The 6,400-nt window shown below is 35.9% G+C and overlaps 1 pseudogene; it reads right to left on the reverse strand.

Moving 5' to 3' along the window:
• Window positions 1-5,452: 5,452 nt before the first annotated feature.
• LOC121041616 (casein kinase II subunit beta-like) lies at window positions 5,453-6,107 on the reverse strand (annotated as a pseudogene).
• Window positions 6,108-6,400: the final 293 nt, after the last annotated feature.

A 6,400-nucleotide genomic window follows, 5' to 3' on the forward strand; every position in this document is an offset into this window, starting at 1 on the left:
AAATAAATAAATAAATAAATGTGGAGAACTGGGACTAAAAGTTTTGTTTGCTTCTTTCTTTTGCTTCATTTATACATCTCTTTTTTAATATATTTATAGATTTAAAAAAATATTTGAATGTCTTAATTCACAGACTTTATCCATTAAATTGGAAAGAACGGGATACATTCATAAGAGAAAACTCTTATTTATACGGAAAAATGCGTTTTTCAGTTTAGCTATCATGGGCCAAACATCTGGGTACCTGTCAACCAATTTTACATGATTGACATGGTTTGCATTCACATCCAGATGTTTCTGCATTTTGAGATCGACTTTCACACATTGACAATATAAATGATCAATAGAAAATCGTATTTCATGGGCATTATGAATAAAGGTCAACACATTTATTTTGGATTCCTCTAAATAAATATTTCTTAAATGTCATATTTGCATAGCATTAAAAGTTTTCAGCAAATGCTTGTGAGGAGTGCCCCTGTGACACTGATGATTGAATACATTATCTTGTCTCTTTCTAATGAAGAAAGCAGTGTATTGCCAACCTTATTTGAACTAAGGGAACCCCTCTGACCACTTCAGATGTCCAAAATGGATTTTATTTTGGAGGATGATATTTTGCTAAAATAATATGAGATTTATCTTTATTGTCCACTAACAAAATAAGGAAAATAAAATGCCATGGGAATTGTTATTTTAATGCTGTATTCAAAAGAGTAAAAGTTAAATATAGAACTTTGAATTGCTGTCCTCTTTTCTCCTCGGCTGGTAGAATATGTTAGTAGTCTGGAGATTGGGAAATTCAACCTCACACAATACATCCAACTAATGAGATTGCAGAAACATTGTGCTCTCCATCATTTCCTTATCAGTGACAGTCAGTCCATGAAAAGCTCTAACCCCAAGAAGTGAATTTCAGTTTTAAACTTTTGCATTCTGAAAACACTCTTCCCAAGACTGTTAATAGATAAGATGGATGCCACATTTGGTGACAGTTCAAGACACTTACCCTCCCGGAACTGTTTTGAAACCAACAACAGGCCTATTATCTTCTCTTAGAAAGACATTTTATAGTGCTGTTTGGTGAATTGTGAAATTCTGAAGGAAGTTTTATTTACCTGTGTTTTTGTTTCCTCACACAATGTAGTATCATATGTTACAATACAGGCTTGTGATCTACATTTTAATTGCATCTTTACAGGAAAATTGAATAGATCTACGAAAAACTATCTTCCTCTGGACAGCAGCACTATTTGGCCTTCTGAGAACAGAAAGGTGATGATTTATCCCTGGATCCTTAATATTTTTGGTTGCAATAAGTTAGGCATGCTCACAACTGAAAGAATTGTAGGCTAATCTATGCAGCCTTTCCAAACTTAGTGTTTGTTAACTTTAAGAGAAGAAATTTAACAAACTCAAGCACAAAGGTATGACTTCACCTCCTGACACGGAGGAGATTTGCACTCACACCAAGGTCCCCAGGAAATAACCATGACTATAGGGCATGGCATACAGGGAGAGTTTAAAGTCTTACTATTTGAAGTGGTTTTATAAATCCGAAGGTTTATAAGTTTCCTTCTATGGATGTAGTCAGAATAAGTCAAAAGAATAACTGAATTCAACTCCCAAATTCAGTCCCAGAGGTTTCAGAAAACAATAGGGAAAAATTATCTGAAGCAAGTAAGCTTTTGAGAAGACCGGCATCTAGGCCACTGTTCTATCTGTTCCTCCATGAGGATGGGAGATAAGGGCATAAATCGATGTTTCTGGAGCTGTTCAATCGATAACTACTGGTTTGAGATGTAAAATAAGCAAGGAACGAATCAATCGATACTTAGGATCATTTGGTGACAAAAAAAGTGTAGAAATAAGTATTGCTAGAAATAGCGATGCAGCAGCTGATTTATAGTCCACATACAATAGGAAATAACACAGGCGATTTTGTGTATACCTACTGGAGCAATGTTGTGAGCACAGTGACAAAAACACGGTGTATGGGAGAGGTGAGTGCTCGTGTCCCACCAGGTACAGAGATTAAAATCTGTTTACAAAATGCAGTAAAGGACAGTTGGCTGAAAATCCCATGTACATCAGAGGATACTAAATAGAAACAGAATCCTAGGTATACTTGAATGAAGTACACGGCATTTGAAGCGGAATCATTTACTTTCAGTAAAAACGGTTCTCATAAGACCTCGGAAGCTAGGATCACTGTAGAGAGATTGTCAGGGTGAAATTATCAAACAGATCTCAAATATAAAAATTTAATATTGATAATAGCCAACAGTTTGGGTCATTTATTCTCTGTGCAATAGCATGCTGTATGTGGCATATTTTATTTAAGCTTTGCAATTAATCTGTAAGGAGACATTGTATGTATGTCAACTTGGCAGGAGACTAAATTGAGTTTAATACAGATTAGGTATCTTTTCTAAAGATTGTGAAACTTGAAAGCATCAGAATGAGGGTTTGAAGTAAGGCAGTATATTCCATAACCCATACAGTTAAGAAAGAATTATTCTAGATATTAGTATATGTTCTTTGATGCTAAGAGACTCAATCCATCCATCTAGGGTTGGAGGTAACACTAAAAATATTTTTTTAATCAAAATTTTAAGAAAATATTTTTTTTATTTTTTTTTTTAACATTTATTTAATTTTGAGACAGAGAGAGACAGAGCATGAATGGGGGAGGGTCAGAGAGAGGGAGACACAGAATCCGAAACAGGCTCCAGGCTCCGAGCTGTCAGCACAGAGCCCGACGCGGGGCTCGAACTCACGGACCGCGAGATCGTGACCTGAGCCAAAGTCGGCCGCTCAACCGACTGAGCCACCCAGGCGCCCCAAGAAAATATTTTTAAATAAATCTAGTCCAAACATAATTTTAATTTTACCTTCACAATGTACTAGAAATATAGTTTCAAACGTTTTTCATAATTCAAGATTATTTAAATTTATATTAATTAAACATGATAACAGGAATATATGTATGGATAATTAGCGTAAGTTTTTCAGGTAAATTTCCTGTGTCTAACACAAATTGCAAATTTCAGCGAGCAAGAAAAATAAATTGCAACTCTTGAACAACAGCAGCCTCCTATTATAAACACCATGTGTAATATAACTCTCCATAGTCATAACTGTAAAAACCATTTGCTTAGCACAGTTTTTTCGCCTTTTTTTTGGGAGGGGGGGTAAACAAAAGAGATACTAAATTTCAGAATGAGGAGCTATGGCTAAAGCTTTTTGTTCTGTATGTTATTAGGATAAATGGTATATAAATATTTCCACGCTCATTCTATGTATTTACAGCAAAGCGTAATGATTAAACTAATGCTTTGAAATCTGGAAATCGCATTTGCCACTTCTTTTCCTCTAAGGGCATCAGATTAAAAAACATTATGACTTATGATCTGTGCTTCAATTTCAGTTAAATCAAGACCACATGAAAGAACTAGGTATGACAATATTAAATTTTTGCACATATGTGACTTTCCAAAACACCACAGCTGTCTGCTCCTTGTTCTTACTCATTTTTCCTTTGCCTCCTCGATTAAACTTTTCAGCAAATATCATGTTTATTTTAAAAGGACCTTGAGTTTCAGTATTATCATTTCGTTGCCCCATTTACTCTTTAAACGTCCATAAACTGCTGTTCCCCACACCTGCACCTTGCTACAAAGATGCTATTATTATGGTATCTGACCTTGATATCGCTAACTGTGACTCACAGCATAGTATTTACAGGATAAATCCAAACACCTTAAGTATAGATAGGTGCAGAAAAATCTAGTTAACAAAAACTGACGCTTGTAAGAAAAACTGAAGCAAAATGCAGTGCTTAAGCAAATAATATCGCTTGACATACTACAAGGAGTATGAATATTACAGAGTCTATATTCATTGTCACTCACGTCGAAGTGGTGAATCCACTGGTCATCTAACTGGCCTGGCTAAATTTTAATGGCTAAGGTCACTCTCCAAATAGGCATATTAGTTATTTGCCCTGAGATGGGCTTGGGATGTTGGCTCTCCAACTGAGTGATGTCCTATCTTATCAACTCGATTTGACAGAATTAAGACAATTTTCAATTTAAAGTATTATGCAATCTTTCCTCCCTAATATTCAGAAATTTTGTCTATACTTGAATATAATTGGATTTTTCATGATTTTGAACTTGGCTCCCTATTCCAAGACAAAAACATACGGTTTTATAGTATATTAGAGCAACTGCTAGGTCAAATACCCCAATTTTAGCTTCCTTCCACCTTTACAATATTAAATCTGTTAAAATAATTTCCAGAATATTTTGGCATATAGATGAATTGAGCTGTGTATTCTTAATCATGTTTATGTGTGTCCACTGCTATTGATACTTTTCTTTGGATTTTATTAAACACCACGTTACATTGTGTCAAGTATAAAAATATTTTGTTCCTAAAAAACTGAGATATGAACCATGAAATTCATTCTTTTTTTTCTTAATTTTTTTCCAACATTTATTTATTTTTGAGACAGAGAGAGACAGAGCATGAATGGGGGAGGGTCAGAGAGAGGGAGACACAGAATCTGAAACAGGCTCCAGGCTCTGAGCTGTCATCACAGAGCCCGATGCGGGGCTCGAACTCACGGACCGCGAGATCATGACCTGAGCCGAAGTTGGTCGCTTAACCGACTGAGCCACCCAGGTACCCCTCCATTCTTAATTCTAGAGGACAAACTGCTGGTTACCAAAAGGGAGGTGGGTGAGGAGATAGGTTGACTAGATGATGGGAATGAAGGGGTGCACTTGTGGTGATGAGCGCCGGATGGTATATGCAAGTGTTGAATCAGTACATTGTATGCCTGGAACTAATACAACACTCTATGTTCACTAACTGGAATTAAAATAAAAACTTAAAAAATATTTTTTCCTAAGACTTAATTGCCATTTGCAAGTGAAATTTGAGATTTGTGCTTCTAAAAAAAAAAATGCCATTCAATCTGTGGTGCGACACATGCAAAGTTCATTTCAACCTGTATCCTAGAACAGTTTAAACATGGTGAGACCTGGTTTCACATATACAAAAAGTTCCTCTCTAAAGCCATATGCTCTCTGAACCTGTACAAAATGGTAGTTTTTGTAGAGTCTAAAAAATTTCTTCAACAACATTTTGTCATCATTATGTGTATTGTTCAGTAGTCTTCTTGTTCCTTAATTAAATTTGCGAATGTATTTTAAAAAGAATAATGAATTGTATTTAATAATTAAATATATTAGCACAGAATTATAAACAACAATGACATATCACCTTTCAATTTCAATTATCAGAAGACATGAAACCCTTCTTATTTTTTCCTGAAGAGATCTGACAAGATTTTATATAAATTTTGAATGTGTTTTTTTTCCCTTTTCTTCCACTTAATTTTATAGTCCTACTAAAATAATGAGTCCTTTAATTAAGCTAAAAATTATGGAGGTTCCCTAAAGTGTGGCAGCAAAGGAATGGAGGTATCAGTGACTGAGGGATGGGTTAGATGGGGAATCAGCAAATTGTCTTGACGGGGTTTTTGGAGTTGTCTTGACAAGGCCATTGAATGGGTCTTGTAATTGTAAAGCCTGGGCACAAATTGGTTGGTGAGTTTCTTGAGCCGCCATTAGGGATGTGCTATGAAAATTGTATGACAGAAACAGATGACAACATAGGCACAGTCTGTGTGGTGGTGCCTTGATGGTGTCTTGGGTGTGGACACGTCCAGGTGCTTGGCAGAGTAGAGCTTCACTGTGGTCTCATCTGAGACGTCTGAAAGATTGGTGGAAGCATCAGCTGGTTCTCATAGTCCATGTGGGGCAGTAGCCAGATTCTCCCTGTTGGTACATTTCCAACATCTAGGTGAATCCAAGGTTGGTGAAGATATAGTAGGAATAGATCAATCCATAAAGCATCTGGGATGCCTGCTCGGTTAGGTCGCTCTGGTTAGGGTCGTCTCCAATCTCTTCATTAGGCTCCAGCTGTGGATGGGGAGGCACCTGCTCACTGAGTCCAGTGAGACTGAATTTGTTCTGGACGTAGTCTTCGTGTATTTCATAGAAGAACGCATTGCCACGGAGCCCATAGGACCAGTATCATTCCCATAGGACCAGTATCATTAACACTATTTTTCAGATGGTTAAATCACTTACTTTGAATTTATTTATTTTTCCATATCGATTTCCCAATGCTCCTTGGTGTCTATAATTTTGATTTTCTTGACTGTTCTTAAAAGTCTCTGAAAGCTCATTACTTGTTTTTCTTTTCATTCACAAAACATGTGGTAATTAAAGTTTTTTTCTACCTATTTTAATAAATTATTTATAAAAAGCAGTACATGGGAATGACATTTTTAATTTCTATGTCCTTTAAAGTTTTTATTAATATA

This window comes from Herpailurus yagouaroundi, unplaced genomic scaffold (genome assembly GCF_014898765.1).
Source record: "Herpailurus yagouaroundi ecotype Mexico unplaced genomic scaffold, PumYag 29, whole genome shotgun sequence".
NCBI classification, from domain to species: Eukaryota; Metazoa; Chordata; class Mammalia; order Carnivora; family Felidae; genus Herpailurus; species Herpailurus yagouaroundi.